This window comes from Corapipo altera, unplaced genomic scaffold (genome assembly GCF_003945725.1).
Source record: "Corapipo altera isolate COAL_440 unplaced genomic scaffold, ASM394572v1 2b, whole genome shotgun sequence".
NCBI classification, from domain to species: Eukaryota; Metazoa; Chordata; class Aves; order Passeriformes; family Pipridae; genus Corapipo; species Corapipo altera.
Genome location: NW_020884874.1, coordinates 15572346 through 15589505, shown reverse-complemented (window position 1 = coordinate 15589505; position 17160 = coordinate 15572346). Strand labels below are relative to the sequence as shown.

The 17160-nt window shown below is 35.0% G+C and overlaps 1 protein-coding gene across 1 annotated transcript in view; it reads right to left on the bottom strand.

Annotated features, from left to right (window-relative positions):
* NKAIN2 (sodium/potassium transporting ATPase interacting 2) overlaps nt 1–17160 on the bottom strand; it is a 301830-nt gene that overhangs the window by 245333 nt on the left and 39337 nt on the right. The window contains exon 2 of the mRNA XM_027632229.1: nt 10365–10445. The gene's annotated coding sequence lies outside the window, so the exon portion shown is untranslated. The remainder of the gene's footprint in view (nt 1–10364; nt 10446–17160) is intronic.

The following is a 17160-nucleotide window of genomic DNA, read 5'->3' as shown; positions in this document are numbered from 1 at the left end:
GCCAAAAAAAGAGAGGAAGAGGGATATTGCTTTGTGCATCTGACTGGAAGTCATAGAAGAGCTCCTATACAGGCATAGCCCTTCACTTCTAATATATGGTCAAAAGCCTGACAAATCCAACACCTTTTTTTTTTCATCTAAGTGGTGAGGTATATCTCGATTATCCACAGAGGAGGAACTATCTTCTTCACATAGTTTTGAGCACTCTGGTCTTACTCTCTCTCTAAATTGCAAACAGCAGGTTTTCTATTAAAAAAACTCATTGGTAGTTTAAAGATACCGGTGAGATACTTAGATCCAGCACATTACTGATCACCTCATTATTGCTGAATTACTCAACTATCGTAGCGTGGAAGAAAAATAGCCAGAGTTACACTATGGCCTGCCAAAGAACAGGCTTTTAGCATAAAACTCACTTTAGTTCAATTCAGAATGTTACTCAATCAATCAAATCCTACCCTCAAAACACAGAATCCAGTTTCTACTCAAACAGGTATTTGTGGGAGTCTGATAAGTGGAATGTAACACCGCTACTATAGCACTCCTGAATAGATAGGATGCTCCTTAAAATTATTATCATTGAAATAGCAGCAGCAAGTTTTGAAAACAACACTAGAGTGAACTTACCCTCTGGGGATAAACTCATGAGGGTAATCATTGAGTTTAGTGGGTTATTAGAAAAGGAGAGCAAATATTTTTCATAGCTAGTCCTTCATTCTGAGCATATGGAATCAACAAAACAAAACCAGATGAGAATGTGCTGTCAGCTGCAGTGTGACATCACTGAAGCCAACGGGGTTTTGCCAGAGAATATTTTTTCTGTTTATTATGGACAATTAATAAAAATCCATCATCAAATCCTACACTGTTATGGTATATGGATTAGTTAATTCACTAATCCATATACAACAGATCATTGCATTTCAGTACCAGTTTTGGAAACATTCATTTTAGTGTAATGAGAAAGGAAGAAAAATTACGTGAAAAAAATACTAGCATTTAAAATAATTCTACAGTTTTGAAGTAACAGTTTTACAGGAAGAAAAAATTAATTTCTGTTGTATGTTGAATAGTTACATTGCAATATGTAACCTGTTTAAATGGTTAAGGAGATTTCTGTAAATTCTCTTGTGGTGCAGAAAGCATAGCATAGCTCTGTGACTAGGGAAGACATTTGCTTTGAAATATTTCTGACAGTTTAAACACATTACTGTCTCCTTAGCTTTTTATTAGTGCCTTCTGTAGGAGCTATTCACCTGCTTCAGTGTAAAGTTGTGTGTGTGTGTAAGAACATACTTTATGTGGCTGTTCGAAGTGGCTTAAGACACATCTGTATATTTTAGCCTAGAGATAGATTATGAATGTTCAAGTGCTTTAGTACTCTAGCAGAAACATGGGAGTGGGAGCCTCCAGCAGAAAGGCAACTGCTAATATGGAATGCTATAAGAGGATGAACCACTGTAAGAGATAATCAGTCACCACAGTCTTTTTCAATACACAGCCTGTGAGCTTGCTTCTACCATTGCAGTGATAAGAAAGGAATATGGGGGGGTCAATATTAAACAGGATCAAAAAAGGAGAGCACTTCACAGCTAACATTGCTTTCCCAGGTTCAATAAATGCTTATTCACATGTGAAAATATGCTGATAGCAACACAGAATTTTTATTTCCTACAGGATTAACACTGGCATAATTTTTAGTGCCATAAGGATCAGAATGGTTTCTTTCAGAAATTCCAAAGCTCCTCAGAAACTGTATGGGTTTAGTGTTGCCTTAAAATTTCTAGTAGACCCCAGGTTCACAAGACGGAGTTTATCTGACAGATTATTATTGAAGGTCAATTATTCATTGATATTTAGAGGAAAAGTAGATGTGGAGAAAGTATATTCTAGCCATTTCATCTACACTTAGAACAAAAAAATGTTAGGGACTATGTTAAAGTATTGCATCTGTACCCCAAAAGAATAAATAATAAAACACAAAGCTGACACCATGAGACAGTGAAATTTAAAAAGTGGAGCATATATTCCTATATTTTTATACTTTCACAAAAGATGAGTGGTTGCTTTGTCAGACTCCCCTGCTTTCAACTATGGTAAATAATCCTTCAGCTCTTGTTCCATAGCTGATTCATATACCCATAGGAAAGGTATTGCATATGAGAGGCATAGATAACTCCCTAGAAGAGCTGTCATAGCAAACATGCATTCTGTAGCTGTGATCTTCTGAGCATCTACTTGACTAGAAATAAATTTACCTTCTGATCTTTCATTTTAAGCAAATTCAACAGTTTTTCCCCCAGTGCCTTAAACAACTGGTGAAACACTAGCAATGGTGCACCATAGCATACAGAAGTGGTTTCCTTGCAGAGGTGGACCGTGAAAAGCTGTAAAAGTAGGGTTTTGTGTCACTTGATTATCAATACTCACAGAGATGAGAAACATGGGGAAAATATGACGAGAAAGTTGTGAAAATCCAGACTTGAAGAGTTTGAAAGATATAGCACTGGTTAGGATTCTTACAACATTCTACTATATTTTGGTTTCCGCTTATTCTCTTATTCTCACAAAATTATGTACTAAGACTATGTACCATATACAACAAGGTCTACTTATACTATGTGTGTCTAGGGCTCATAGTATAATGGCACCCTGATATTAAATTGGGGCCACTAGATGGTAGTGCAATATAATTAAAAAATATTTGAAAGTAATCTCATATGTATATATTTAGATATTTTTCTGCAATGGCTTGGCTGTAACATTCAAAAGATTTGCAGAAATATCCATGGCACTGCCTTTAGATATATAGCTTCCCTGTCACTACAAGTTTTAAGGAAAATGCTAAAATGTGTGCTTAGCAATCTTAACAGCATAACTAAGGTACTCAATATATATGTACAGATATGTAAATTGTCATATGAAATTATCATCTGATCAGTCACTACACTTACTCATTTTCATGTGTTCCTATATTCAGTGCAAAAATATTAGATTATGGGAAAAGTTTGCATACATAAATCAACATGCAGATGTATGTTTATTCATAAATTCAAAAAAAATAACCCCAGGATTTTAAAAGATAAAGTTGTTACAATTAGCAACATCTATACAATCATATTTCATATTTTTCTATACTTTGAATGATTTTCTAATACAATTTTCTTTGCCATTAAAGAGATGAAAAATTCCGCTTTTATCTAAATGTATTCCACCATATGCCATGTCTACAGTAAGAAACAGATTAAATTTTTTAATCAGTTATCTTCTAGCTGGTAAAGATATTGAGGTTTAAAAATGGTTGCAAAACTAAATTTTATGAAACCATTAGCAAGCTTAATAGTATCTACCCATGAAACTACCCTCTGAATAACCTAACACTGCTGGTTGCCAGCACTATTTTCAATTTTCATCTGTTAGATATATGATCAAGCATGTCAAATCCGCCCTAAGTAATGGAAGTGAAAAAATAAAGTCATTTACTTAAAACATTCTGATAGCTATTTATCTGAAAACCTTGGTCAGATTTACTGCTCAAAGGCATTTACCTACAAAGTTAACCAGATGCTTTGAGTTGAAAACTAATTTAATTTCTCTGTTATCTTAACAGGACATCTGGTAAAACAACATCCAAGGAAGGTAATATGTTCAAAATTAACCATCCCGCAGGTTGTTTTATTAAAGTATCTGTGACATTGACATTTAACTGTTAATGATGACCACCTTACACAAATAATTAGTAAATGTGGAATCAAAGCAGTATAACAATTATACTAATGGACACAAAGCAATGTAGCATGAATTTGTAACTGGGATAGTTCAATCTTGTTACCAAGTTCATTACTTTGTTAAAACTGAGTTATGCTGAAGATGAATTACCCATTCCTTTTCTTTCCTTCTTTCATCAGCTTCATCTGTGTATCAAACCCTCCCTTTAAAATCAGAGTATATTAGCTGCATAAAGTGTTCAGCACTCATAGCCAGCATGTTTTTTAAGCAACATGAGTGACAAGCTATGCAAATCATACCCTGAATTAATTTGCATTATTGTAGTTAATTTGCATTTGGATATAAACTGGATTTCAGAGCAACTAGGTATCAATCCAAGCAGTGGTATGTGAAAGTCAGACACACAGGTGGATGTTAGCTTGCAAATGTTGGGATATTCAAGTGGAAAAATACTAAATATTACAAGGTGCCTATTTCCGGTTGGTCCTGAGAACTTTGCTGAATAAGACAGTGCGGACAAGTGGGAATGCTAGGAAGAAACATATTTCCTCTTACCCCTTGCATTTATTTCCTCCAGCAATGCAGTACTGGTGTTAATTTGTTTACAGGAAGTGCTACAACCATTGCTGCCTCTTCCTCTTCCCATTAGAGTCAACTAATGGAAAAGGAAAAGAGAAAGACTGGGCTGCCCTACAGCCACTAAAAGTCAGCCATATCTGGCTAATCCTAGAATAGCATCTTGGATCAACAAAGGAAAGGAGGGCTCAGTGATGAAAAGTTGCTAATGCATGAGTGTTGTATGTGAGTGGATTTCTAAACTGCTCATTTCCTCCTTAAGATCTTTCGCATAAGATGCTCTCCCATAGTGCAGGTTGGTTAGCCTGGCTGGAGGCAGGAGAATGGACTAGCCATATCCTGAAATCCCTTCTGGCCTTACTTTACTATGAGCCATGACTATGAGTACGAAAACACTGACTTTAATCACAGTGCACTTTGGCAGTTGGAGAATCCTACTGACATGTTTTCTTACATTTCTTACATTCTCACATCTTTGTTCCTCTGATTTCATTATATGGAAAAAGACTAACTTGCAGTTCAGATACAGAGTGGACAATACTTGCAAACTCTCTCCCTAAATCTTCATTTCTTCAGTAGTTCCTCTGCCTTGAAGAGCTGTCTCTCTCCCTAAGGGTATTTCTCAGCAATGCCATTATAGAGCTTTCCTACTGCTATTTATCAGTTACTGGGAAGAATTCATCAAATTTTGTTTTCATACTCACCTCAGCAGGAAAGAGGAAGAGTTATACATTTGCAGCATTTTACTTGACTGCAAGGTTTAGATGAAACATTTTCAATGTTTTGTTAAATACAATATCAGGAAACTTAAACATTGGTATAAATTGAATTGTCTTTAAACTAAAAGATTCTAATTCTTTTTGAATGTGTTATTACTTTTTCCAAACATGGATAACCTTCATCCTTCCCCATTTTACCTAAGATACTATATAGTTTTATATATATGTAAAGACCCTTCATTTCTCTTCCACAGTAAAGCATGTAAAATTGTGAAAAGTGAACTGATTATTTATGACATGATATATAGCTTTTTTCTTGTGAGGTGCAACAAGCTGTCTGTGGTTGGAAATAGGAATTCAACTGCAGAAAGGGTAAATAGAAAGCTGAAGTCCTAAACTTCATTTAAAAGCCTAAAAGGGGTGTTAGAAAAGATGAAGCATGACTCTTCTCAGAGGTATACAGTGAAAGGACAAGAAGCAATGTCACAGATTTCAGCAATAGAAATTTCAGCTGCTTATCAGTAGAAATTTTTTCACAATGACAGTGGTTAAAGAAATAGAGAAGTTGTGAAATTTCTATTCTAGGAGCCTTTTAAAACTTGCCTGGCTAAAACTCTGAGGAACCTGATAGAACTTCTAAGTTGGTGCTGCTCTGAGCAGGAGACTGGATTAACTGACCTTGAGAGGTCTCTTCCAACATGAATAAGTCTGTGATTTTTTAAGTCTGTTATCTTATATTTCCAGTTATTTGGGGTGGGTAAGAGACAAAGTGGTCAGAAATATTTTATTTCCATTAAAACGTCTGGCAGGAAGCAACTTGATTACAAATTTTCCTTTAGCTTACATTTTAATAACTATGGTACATTCAGTTCTTTGTATCATATTTAACCATTTCAATTTTAAATAAGTTCATTTTTTAGTCTTCCTTATTATTTCATGTTCCCCTGTTGCAGTTCAGGGCAATATAGGAAAGGAAGTAACACAATCTGAATGCAAATAGAAAGGTTTTTTTTAGAACAATACTCATATCTGTAGAATGAGTACTAAAATCTTCAGGAACCACATTCCAACTACATATGGTGAGCCATGTTCACAATATCACGAGTGTGCTTAGAGCTCTTAGGTACCACGGTTCTCTACCTAACCTTTCATATTCTTATTCTACATGTTTTCAGATCCAAACTGAAGTACAGGTTTTACTTCTACATTTTTTTCTCACTGCTGCAGTACATGGAGTAAGATCCAGTATGGCAGTGTCACTCGACTCCCAGACCTTCGTCTCTAAAATAGGCCATGTGGTATAGGGATTAAAGAAAGGATAGTGAAAAAGAAAAAAAAATATAGTTGTGACTGTGTAATTAAAAGCTATATAAAAATTAATCTAAAGAGTGAGCTAAATCACATGAAGTCAAACAATCTTAATTCTGGCATATCTTGATACTGGAGTGTTTAATTTTTAAAAATGAAATTTTCATGTCAAAAGATATAAAAATACAACCTTATGATTTAATAGATTAAATGCAACATTTGTATATTATTAAGTATAAATACGGAAGATGTAAAGAATGCCACAAAACTAGAAAATAAACCAATTTGGACAGTTAAAATGAGTTTATAAAAAGTGCTTTCTTGGTCACAAACACATAATACTCTAGGGACTACAGCAAAGTAATTCCAGAGCTCAGACAGGCAGCAGTGAGAGGAGAGCTCTTGTATCTGATCACACAAATAGGGTTGCATGCAAAGAGAACCAAAGTACTGAATCAAGGCTGGAATCATGTGCATCAAGGGCTGCTTTGGACCCTGAATCCCAGTTAGTTCCCCTTGTTCAACATCCCAAGCCCAGCCTCTGCCTTGACTTCCAGAAACTGACAGTAGCAGTATCTCCACCCGTTATGCTTATGATAGCAGCAGTGTAAGCTCAGCCATGCATTCTTTTCAGCAAAAAAATTTGTACTCATTTCTAAACCAAAAATAGGAGTATGATCAGTCTTATTCTGCTTCTATTCTCCTTGTGGGATCATTAGGCATCATTAGGCATCATTAGGGGAAGTGTTCAAATGCCTCGAAGCAAGAATACTGTTTCTTAATCAGATGAGTATTTTTTTGTTGTTGTTCTGAGATAGCTGAATCTATCTCCTTATGTCCTTTCCTGGGTTTAAAAAAATCACAGAAATATTACATTTTTCTCAGAAATACTTTCTATTATGTTTTACTCTTTTGTTTCAGTAGTGTAATTTAGATGTGCCTTATTCAAGACAAGAGGTTATGCTTTTCATATGCTACATTTGCTTAGTCACAGTCCAAAATAAATATTACCAGTCCTGAAAGCAAAAAGTCCTACTTATACTGAGTATGGCACTCACCAGCAAGTAAAACAACACACAGAATAATTAAATGTTTTCAAAGAGTAATACTGAAAAGTAAGTTTGAGAAGTGGGCTTTCTAGGCATTCATTCACAGATCCACATAAAAATCAAGGTTAAGAACAAGTCATTGTACTTCCTCTTTGTTACAAACCTTTCTTATAAAGCCATAAATATTCCAGCTTGATGTGAAAGAATTTCAGCAAAGATAACTGTGCCTTGAGGATAGAAAATACTTAGTGTGATGCCATTTCTCACAAGCTATCTATGATTGCAATGGTGTATAATGCAAACGGATTTCCCTGTCTCACTGTTTTAAAAATTTCTGTCTTTGCAGACCTGTTTCAGTGTAATAAGGAGAAGCTGTAAAAATGTCATGATCTATGCCCCCACAACTAAAATTAAAAAAAGGATGAAGTTAGCAAGCCTTTTGTTATTATTATTAAAAGCAATGATTAATAATAACAGTGAAATATGTCCTCTCCATTGTATTAGCAGGTGATGATGGAAAAATTGTTGTACACACACATAGAATGAAAGCTGTCCACAAAACTTCAAAAAAAACAGTCTTGCTTTTATTTTATTCGGTAGTAAGCTATGAATTGTATATATAAAAATAAACTATACCCATCTGAACTATTATTAGGCCGTAATTTTAATCCATCAATTCTTAAAGCCATGCTGCACAGGATCCTCTCTTACAGTTTACAACCTCAGAGGCATCCCCCTAGTACTTGCCTAGAGGTTATTTTTTATTCTCTGTTTAGAACCAGTTCAGACCCAGAGCTTTTCTCAAGGTTCTACATGCCATTCCAAATAAACAAAATATGTAGGATTATCACTACAGATTTAAAGTTGCAGTTATTCCCAGATGAAAATATAAATAATAAAGAAGATTCAGTGCAAGATTTATGAGTATGACTGAGAGACGTAACACTTACAATGATCCATTTTGTAAGAAACCTACATCAGTAAAACAGCCAGAGACTCTGAAAAGGTTTATCCTCCTAGAACAGGAGGGTATGTTTCCATTAGACATATATTTCTAGTCCCTAGATCTTGCAGAATATTCGATCATGTAGAGGAGCTTTGACATACAGTTGAAAAGGAGTGGAGAGTGATGCCTCAAATGTGAATTAGACCTTTTTTAGAATAGATCTCTACCTATTTCTTGGATCCATTTTGTAGGAACTTTTCCTTTGCTTTCTCTTTTTAGCAATTCTGTTGGTCTGAAAGCCAGTTGAAGTGCAAGGAACATACTCTACTGGGTATTTCAAGGAAAATCATATCACTGGAACAAATAATACCTCTAAAGACCAAATAAAAAATTTAACTGCATTCAGGCATAGGCCTGAACTCTATGGTTGGTTGGGAAAACTCTAGATGACACATCCCTAGACTTCAGAAAAAAAATCAGTTCAAGGTTTAGGTACCTTTTGTAGCCCATTTTTATTCCAAATAGCACTTACTAGTGGTTTTAAGCTGGTTTTATACCCATTAAGACACAGTACTCAAACAGCTGCCTCTATTTTCTCCATTCTTTTTTATCCCCTTTCACTTCCCCAGACAAGATAAGCATCCCAACATTTACAACTGTAGGAATGCAGGTGGTTGAAACAAGTGGGTGGAAAAAGGGTGGATTGGATTGAGTATAATTGTACAACAGGTGCTGAGTTTGTTATATACATTAGTTCACTTAGCAATAAAGAAGGTATTTTAACAAAAAAAAAAAAAAAGATAGGCAAGTTCTTTTATTTATTATGTTTTTTACCAAGCTTTTAATGAGATTGAAGATATAAACCCCAGAAAGTGTAATGTTTTACCTGCAGAAAATTACTCTACACTCTTAGGAAATGAAATTCTGATCCTTTTTGAAGTCAGTATCTTTTGAAGAAACAGAATACATGGGGATGAAGTATCCTTGTCTCTCGTAGCTTTTGTACACTGGGGGTGATTTGAAACAAAATACAGGTAAGGAAGTATCTTTGCCCCATTTATTCTTCCTATAATTATGTTTAACTTTCTGTATCATAAGATATCAGTAACTCACAAAGGATCAGAGAATTACATCTTTAATTTACAATTGGGCTAAACTCCCTATTGAAAATCTAAGTCAAGAATGGAATGTGATCTGTTTGACTCATGAGATTCTCCTTGATGGTCAGCTCATAGCACTGTGAGCATAATTCAGCACAGGCAAAAATATTTAGAAGTGTATTACTCTAAAAAAATAATTTGTTGCCACTGCTAATCTTTTATCCCACAAATTGCCAGCTTTCTGGGAACACCTTAGAAAGTAGAAGTTTTGGGTGAAATGTTGGATTGAGCCATTACCAACTGCCACTTTACGTGTTATCACTTGCAGTGTCAATAAAACCCTGTAAATATGTAATTCTTGGGAAAATATATTTTTCCTATGGATTTTTACTGTGTATAAGTGTTCAAGCATAGCATTACTACCATAAGCACAAACTTAAAAATCACTGCTGTAGCCAAAAGGCAATCTGTTCTGGCATCTCCATTTACAACTTGATTTAATGAAAGACCCCTTCTTTTGTAATTGTTATGCTATGATATAAGAAGCCTGAATTGAATCCAGCTAAGTAACAGCAAGCTAAATGGTACAATAAATATTTGTTTACCCCTGAGATGGCAATGTTTTGTGTTCATGAGAGTATTAATTAATGTCTCTCACAGGGGTGAAATTTGCACTGCAAGATTACTGAGAGGGGCAAAAAGAAGTAATTTTCTTTTAAAACATATATACTATTATTTTTGTGGGCATCAGAATGCATATGCTCATTACTTTCTAGTTTAAAAATTTCTAACACTCCAGAATATTCCAAATTTCCATCATACTACTATACTCCTTCTGATAACACAAAAAGGATGAGTAAAACAGAGCACAGTCTGTTGTTGACTGGGGCATTGTTAACAAAGTGCTGATGGCTTGAATTATCCAATGGTAAATTACCTTTGAAAGGTCCCCAGCCTCCAAATAGAAGCAGATAACAAACACGTTCCACGTAACCCAAAGAACCAGCCAGCCAGCATACTGTAGGGAGGAAGAGAGAAACACTGCATTAACAATTCCACTATCAACTGAGTTAAACTTAGTTCATTAGACCACTAGTTCAGCCCAAGACAAAACCAGACTATAAATATGGTGCATATGGATAAAAATGTTATACGTAAAATAGAATCATGAATAAATTCTTCCCTTTCCCAGACACAGTTCAGAGTGACCTAGTGAGTACTTAATCAGACCAGAAAATCTATCTCAGAAAACAGTTGATAGATCTTACATTTGATTTGAGACTATTCTGTATCTCTTATTTTTGTTCTAATGGGGAATACTACAATATAGAGACACGTAACCTTAATTATGCATTAGAAGTGCAAAGCTGTTTATTCAAATGGTTATTCAAATATAACTTACTAAATAACAGTCTAATTGAATTAGGCACTGGATTCTGCAACACTTCAGGTTTAGCCTCAACAAACCAAACATATATATAACCTGACGAAAATAAATCTCTCTATATATAGGCTATTTTGCAGCATTTCTACAGAATATGGAGGGATTCGGTCCTGACAGCTGCCTCTATCAACATATTTTGTGACTTTCCAAAGCATAGTTCATAATTATTCAACACCCTCAAGGAACAGGCTGCATTTTAAACTGTTAATTTCTTGGGAATTGAGGGTGTTTGGCTGGTTTGTTTGTTTTGTTCTAGAGCATATAGGAGAAGGATGCATGCTTAAGCAATATATATTCATTGGTAGTTGCAAAACTTCTTATTCATGTATCTGATGAATAATAGAGTACATGTTTTCTATCCTTCTGTCCACTATTTTGCTTCTATTTTGTATTCATAAGACCTTATGTGCTAGGACTGGAATCTACATTCCCCTGCTATAATGCTAGAGAGTCTCGTATAATAAAGTTTGACCTGCTATTGCTACTCTTATCTAATGTTTGTACTTGAGAACTTCCCTTGACAAATTAGTCTGTCATCTAATAAACTTTAGGATCTACAAATATTTTTCTAATGGCTGTTGTAGCTATCCTCTAGTTGTTCACAATTCAATTCTGCACGTTTGCTAATTTCATTCCACATGGCATTGTGTTTGTGTGAAATACGAGTGATAGGACACTATTCCCTCTCTGTTATAGATGAGAGCTATTTTCTCCTTTTGTAACACCACCCCCTTTCTCTAAAGGATTTACAGACTTATTCTTCATGTCTTACATTTTTTTCTTCAAACTATACTGATTAAACCTTGATAAACTACATTTCCAAATCAGGAAACACTATTTTCTGCACACCTCGGTGTTCACATTCTGAATAAGCAGACAATATTTCGGACTTTATACTATCCATCCCCCACAAAAGAAATACACGACAAACTATTGTTTGTCATGAATGACAATCTCATTCTCTAAATTCAGTAACAACTGACATAGAATTCTTCTTGCATTTCTCTTGCAAGTGCTGTTTTGTATCACATTGTCTATCACTGAATATGCCATTTTCTCATTAATCTTCTAGATACTGTGAAAATAATACAATTCTGTCCTTTCTCAGGATCTAAAGTGAGATTATACCCAATATGACTAAAATTTAGATCTGTTCTAATTTCTTAATTTTATAGATAACAAAATAATTGCCAGCTAGCCTAGCTATTAAATAGACCATGTACAGATTTATAAAGAATTATGCTAAATATTGTTTTGGTTTAATGAGGGCTAACACAGCTTTAAAGGCTAGAATTGATTTATACAGAAGTAATTTCAGGTAATTTAAAGCATACAGATTACATATACTTTATAGGTCAGCTTTTTTTGGTCACAGATGACAGATTTATTTAGGTCAGGAGGGACCCTCTGGAAGTCACCTGGTCCAATCTCTGTTTAAAACACGACCGGCATGGATCAGATTTTGCAGGGATTTATCCAGGGATGGCCTCGATAATCCATGAGTGCGGGTTCCTAATAAAACTTTAGAAAATAGGAACTTAGTTCAGATGCACGGTGCTAATAACACCAAGGTTGTGGGTTTGATCCCCTTATGGGCCATTCACTTAAGAGCTGGACTTCATGATCTTTGTGGGTCCCTTCCAGCACAGAATACTCTGTGAAATCTGGGAAATGCATTCAATACTTTTTAACCCAACTCTGAGACATTAAGTATATTGAGCATGTCATTTTCCTGTAGCTCGCTCACAGTACAGCCGGCTTCACATGTAACATGGAGCTTTATAAATACAAGACAGGAAAACATTAATTTAGATTCAATAACCTTAATTTGGCATTTTTGCTGCATTTTCTGCAGCATTTTAACTTGCTGGTTTTTTTGCCAATTATATTAATACTGCAATGTTATATATTCTGATGGAGTTAATACAAGTAGTCCTTCTGACATGTGGATTTCTTATAGTGAAAATTCTAAATACTGCGTTTAGACTGGTTTCTCAAAAAAATGAGACTGAAAAAGTAGTATTTATGTGCAATGTCTGTTCCCTTGAAAGATCTTTTGTGCTTCAGAACAATTTTAAGCAAACTGGACAAAACCATAGAAGATCTGAGGATTTTTTTTACCAAATTTCATAAAAAGAGGACTACAAATGGGAATCGACACTCTATTAAATCCTTATACACAGAAAGACTTACAAGATCATCATCTACCAGTCAACATGAAGGGAAAAAATTAGGGAGAGAGACACTGGAAACTAGGTTTCATTAGATTGGCTGTTCATGGCACAACTTGTCACATTGCATGTAAGCGACAGCTGGTTAAAAAGCTCATCATGCACAGCACATTCAACAGAACACTTCAAGGTACATGGGACCTGCTTGTCCCAGCAGAGAACCTTATTACATGAAGAAGCAAAACTTTTCTTTTCCACTGTCTAGTCTATCACCAAAAAATGACAAGTTTATCTGCCATTTAGATACACTCTTTTAACGAGCATCTGTTCATACTGAACTACAGATAAGGTTAAAAATTTCTCGTAAAAGTATGCTTTAAACTGCTTCCTTTTGAACGTTATATTAAGTATTTGTTGCCTGAATGCTGTGGATATACACTAAATTTAGTTGTCTTGAAATACAAGGATGTTTCTGTTTCCCACTGTTTCTTATTTCTGATGCTTCAGATCTAGCACATCTCTTATCTCACATACAGTCATAAATGCCTCTTGTTGTCTATGTGCTTCAGCAAATTGTTGCAGAAATTCAGCTCTGAAGATCTGTGACAATGAACAAGTCCCTCTGGCACTCTCTTATATGTGTCTAATTAGAAACATTTTATAAGAGTTCTTCAAAGGGCTATAGATGTATTTTTTCTTATATGTGGGAGTTCAAGACAGCTGCATTATCTGACAAAAGCCACCACAATGCTTCAGCAGTCACATATCAACAAGACAAGGACTTTGATAAATACACATTGACCAAGCAGGAGATACTAACAGGAAGCATAACAATAACAATGCAGTTTATTATTTTTATGGAGCTTCACACTGGAAAGAGGTATAATTGGAAGGTTAAGACTGAATGTTTGAATACTTACTATCTGGAAAATTTTTAGCCAATCACTAAAAGTTCCTTTTATTTGTAAAACAAATTATATTGATACAGCTCTTACATGTTATAATATGCTTACAATTCTTGAAGTAAACATGAATTTATAACCCTCTGCAAATAGTTTGAAAAGAATTAGCTATCTTATGATCTATTGATACATGTTTGAAAATTTGCTATGAATCATCATAAGCGAATGGAAAACTGAAATATTGAAATACTGGTTCCAGAAATAAGAATCCATACATTCTTCTTAACACTTCTGTCAAAGCTGGCTAGGTAACATTATCTACATTTTACTAACAGGGAAACTGAAGGTCAAAGAAATTAAATCACTAGATTTAATTCCTCAGCTGAATAGAAAAATGATTACAAGGGCACAAGAATCAAAGTTTCAGGTAGCCCACTACTGCCTGTTGTATAAACCTGGTCACCAGAGCTCACATCTAATACTCTTGTAACTCTTTGCTTGAAGGAGAAATATGTCACATACCTTTCAAGTATAAATAGTGAGCAAATCTGAAAGCTTTGAGCATTTTAAATTCAAGCATTTTTTTAACACAGAACTTTACACGGCATTTCTCTTGCTCCCAAATTCTTTTCTGATATGTGAGTCAGTTACAAACACATTTGACCAAGGGATACAAGGGTTCCAAAGAGGAATCAAAAGCAAAATTCTCACCCAGTAGAGATACAGTTACTGAATGTGTGAGGACCAGATGTTTTAAACAGAACTACTGCTCTCAGCAACCTAACACAAAGAGTAACCATGCTCTGCTTTTAATGATCCAGATGAAAGTCTTCCCTGCCCAGCAGTTACCTACGGGCCTCAATGGAAGAGAGCTCAGGGCCAAAACCAGTAGTCTTGACAATAATATTCCTCGAAGCAGAGAGTTTTGTGCAACCAGTTCAACTTTAATAAATGTTTATTCACTTTCCTCGGTGTACTGGGAAGTTTTTGCAGAATGACATAATTATCTGGATTTTTTTCATTTGGTTGTCACAGCACAGAGGTTGCATTAGTTTTGCTTGTCTGGATTCTTCATATCATTAGGACTTAGATATTTCTTGCAGTCTTTTATTTCTTTTTATTTATTTTTAATTAATCATTTCTATAGTATCAGAACACTGTCCATCTTGTGAGCTTCTGTTTCTAAGCAAATATGAATTGATTTTGTAGCATCCATTTTGAGTTGTTGGAGTTTTCTGTCTCAGATTGCAATGACATTCTAATTTTCTGCTTGTCTTTACTAGTGAATTTTTTAACCCATTGGCATTTTGAATCCATGGCTCTTCAGTCTTTCATTAGTCACAAATTTATATATATTTTTTCTCCTTCCCTTTGTTCCCTCAGATAAAAAAATTCTGTCTGATAATTTACTTCCTTGTTACAGTTTAATAATTAGTGTCCTCTGCCAAGACTGACTGAAAGCTGCTGAACTGTCAAATGCATCAGAACTGGTCACTACCAAACAGAAGATTACTGTTGTGATAGTTTTTTACTCTTGAGCAATCACCGCTTTCAGATACAGAGCAAGTGTTGCTTAAAATTTCTTTCCAGAGGCTTCCATACACCCAATGACTGTGTATAAACTTTCAAACTCCTTGAGCTCAGTTATAAGTCCTGATTTTATATAGGAGTTTATTAACTCTATTTTCCCCTTAATTTCTATGAGAAGGATTCATAAGCATAAAAGACAAGAAGAAAGCTGAGGCACATCCAGCTCAGGTCGAAACTGGATGAAGTGGCAGCCCAGAGCCCAGTATACTGCTGTGATGTGCAATCACCAATCATTGTACTCATAGCCATGGAGTTATAGCTTGGGTGGGACTCACTGGGCTTCTTCTTTCTTTTGGTTTCTTCTGTTTTGCTTCCATTTTCTTGTGTGCCAGAATTATGCTGTGTACAGAAAGCACAAGCACAGATTTCCTTCTGAAGACATGGCATCAGCTCCTTTTGCATAAAAGAAGCTGAATTTCTACAGAGAACATTACTGTCAGAGAAATATCCATCTGCCCACAATTAGATGTCTGCAAGGCAGATGTCCTCCTCTGAGCAGCATCTAGATTCCCGTTACAGTCAATTGAGAGGAAAGGCACTTTCAGGGCTCAGTTCATCTCTCAGTGTTCTGACACAGATCACTCTATCATCGCTGTTTGGAACTTCTCAAAGGCTCAAAGGCAAAATTCCCAGTGTTAGAGAGCCTATTAAAAATATTTTACTGGAGACATAAAAAATAAGATAGTAACACTGCACTGTGTGGATATGCACTCCTTTTTCTCCACATTAAAAAAATAAAAAAGAAAAAGAAAAAGAAAAAAAAGAACTAAGCAATGTCAACATCACAAGGGTAAAATATCACCAATGGACTGCTGAAGAGACAACTACTGTCTCTTGTATCCTATACTTACTGATGGTCCATTAATGCTTGAGGTTGAAACATTAATTTCTTCATTTCCTGTTTCTTGGATTCACAGTTCTTTAGGTTTCAGTGGAAAAGACTGAGAGAAGTGCTTTTTGGTATTGCATCACTTTCATTTGTTTTTCAGTTTCTGTATCAGTGTCCAACTGTACCAGTGAAAATATTACCCTAAACACTAAATGACAAACCTCCCAGGAACAACTCAGGAGACATATACATCCATTCATACAACTTTCATAAGAAAGATACACTAAATTTTCTCAGTGCAGTCACTCTATTCCTACAAATAATAATTTCTTTCCATATGAAGCTATAAGGGTAAATGACCAAAATATAAAATTAAGCACACAGAAATACGTAATTTACACTGTAGTATTGTAGCATTGTTCAGTCAATCTACTATGTTACACTAGGGAGCTACAAACATTCTAGATCCCCAAACAAAAATATCCTGTAACTGAGGATTTACTTTAAAAAAAAGTTTTCTTTAAACAGACAATATTTCTGCCATTCTTACAAATGGAGAGCAGACAAATTTTCTTCTTGTTATCTCAAATTCTTTTCTTCTTGGCTTATTTTATCTCAAATTCTTTTCTTTGTGACTTGTTTTAGTTAGGGTTTTTCTAGTTTTATTTTTTTTTGTTTCTGTTTTTTGTTTGTTTTGTTTTGTTTTTAATTTTTTTTTTTTTAGGTTTCTTCTGCATCCATATGTTACAGTTCTTGGCCTTTGTAAAAAAAGTGTATTTTATGTACTAAACAAAGTA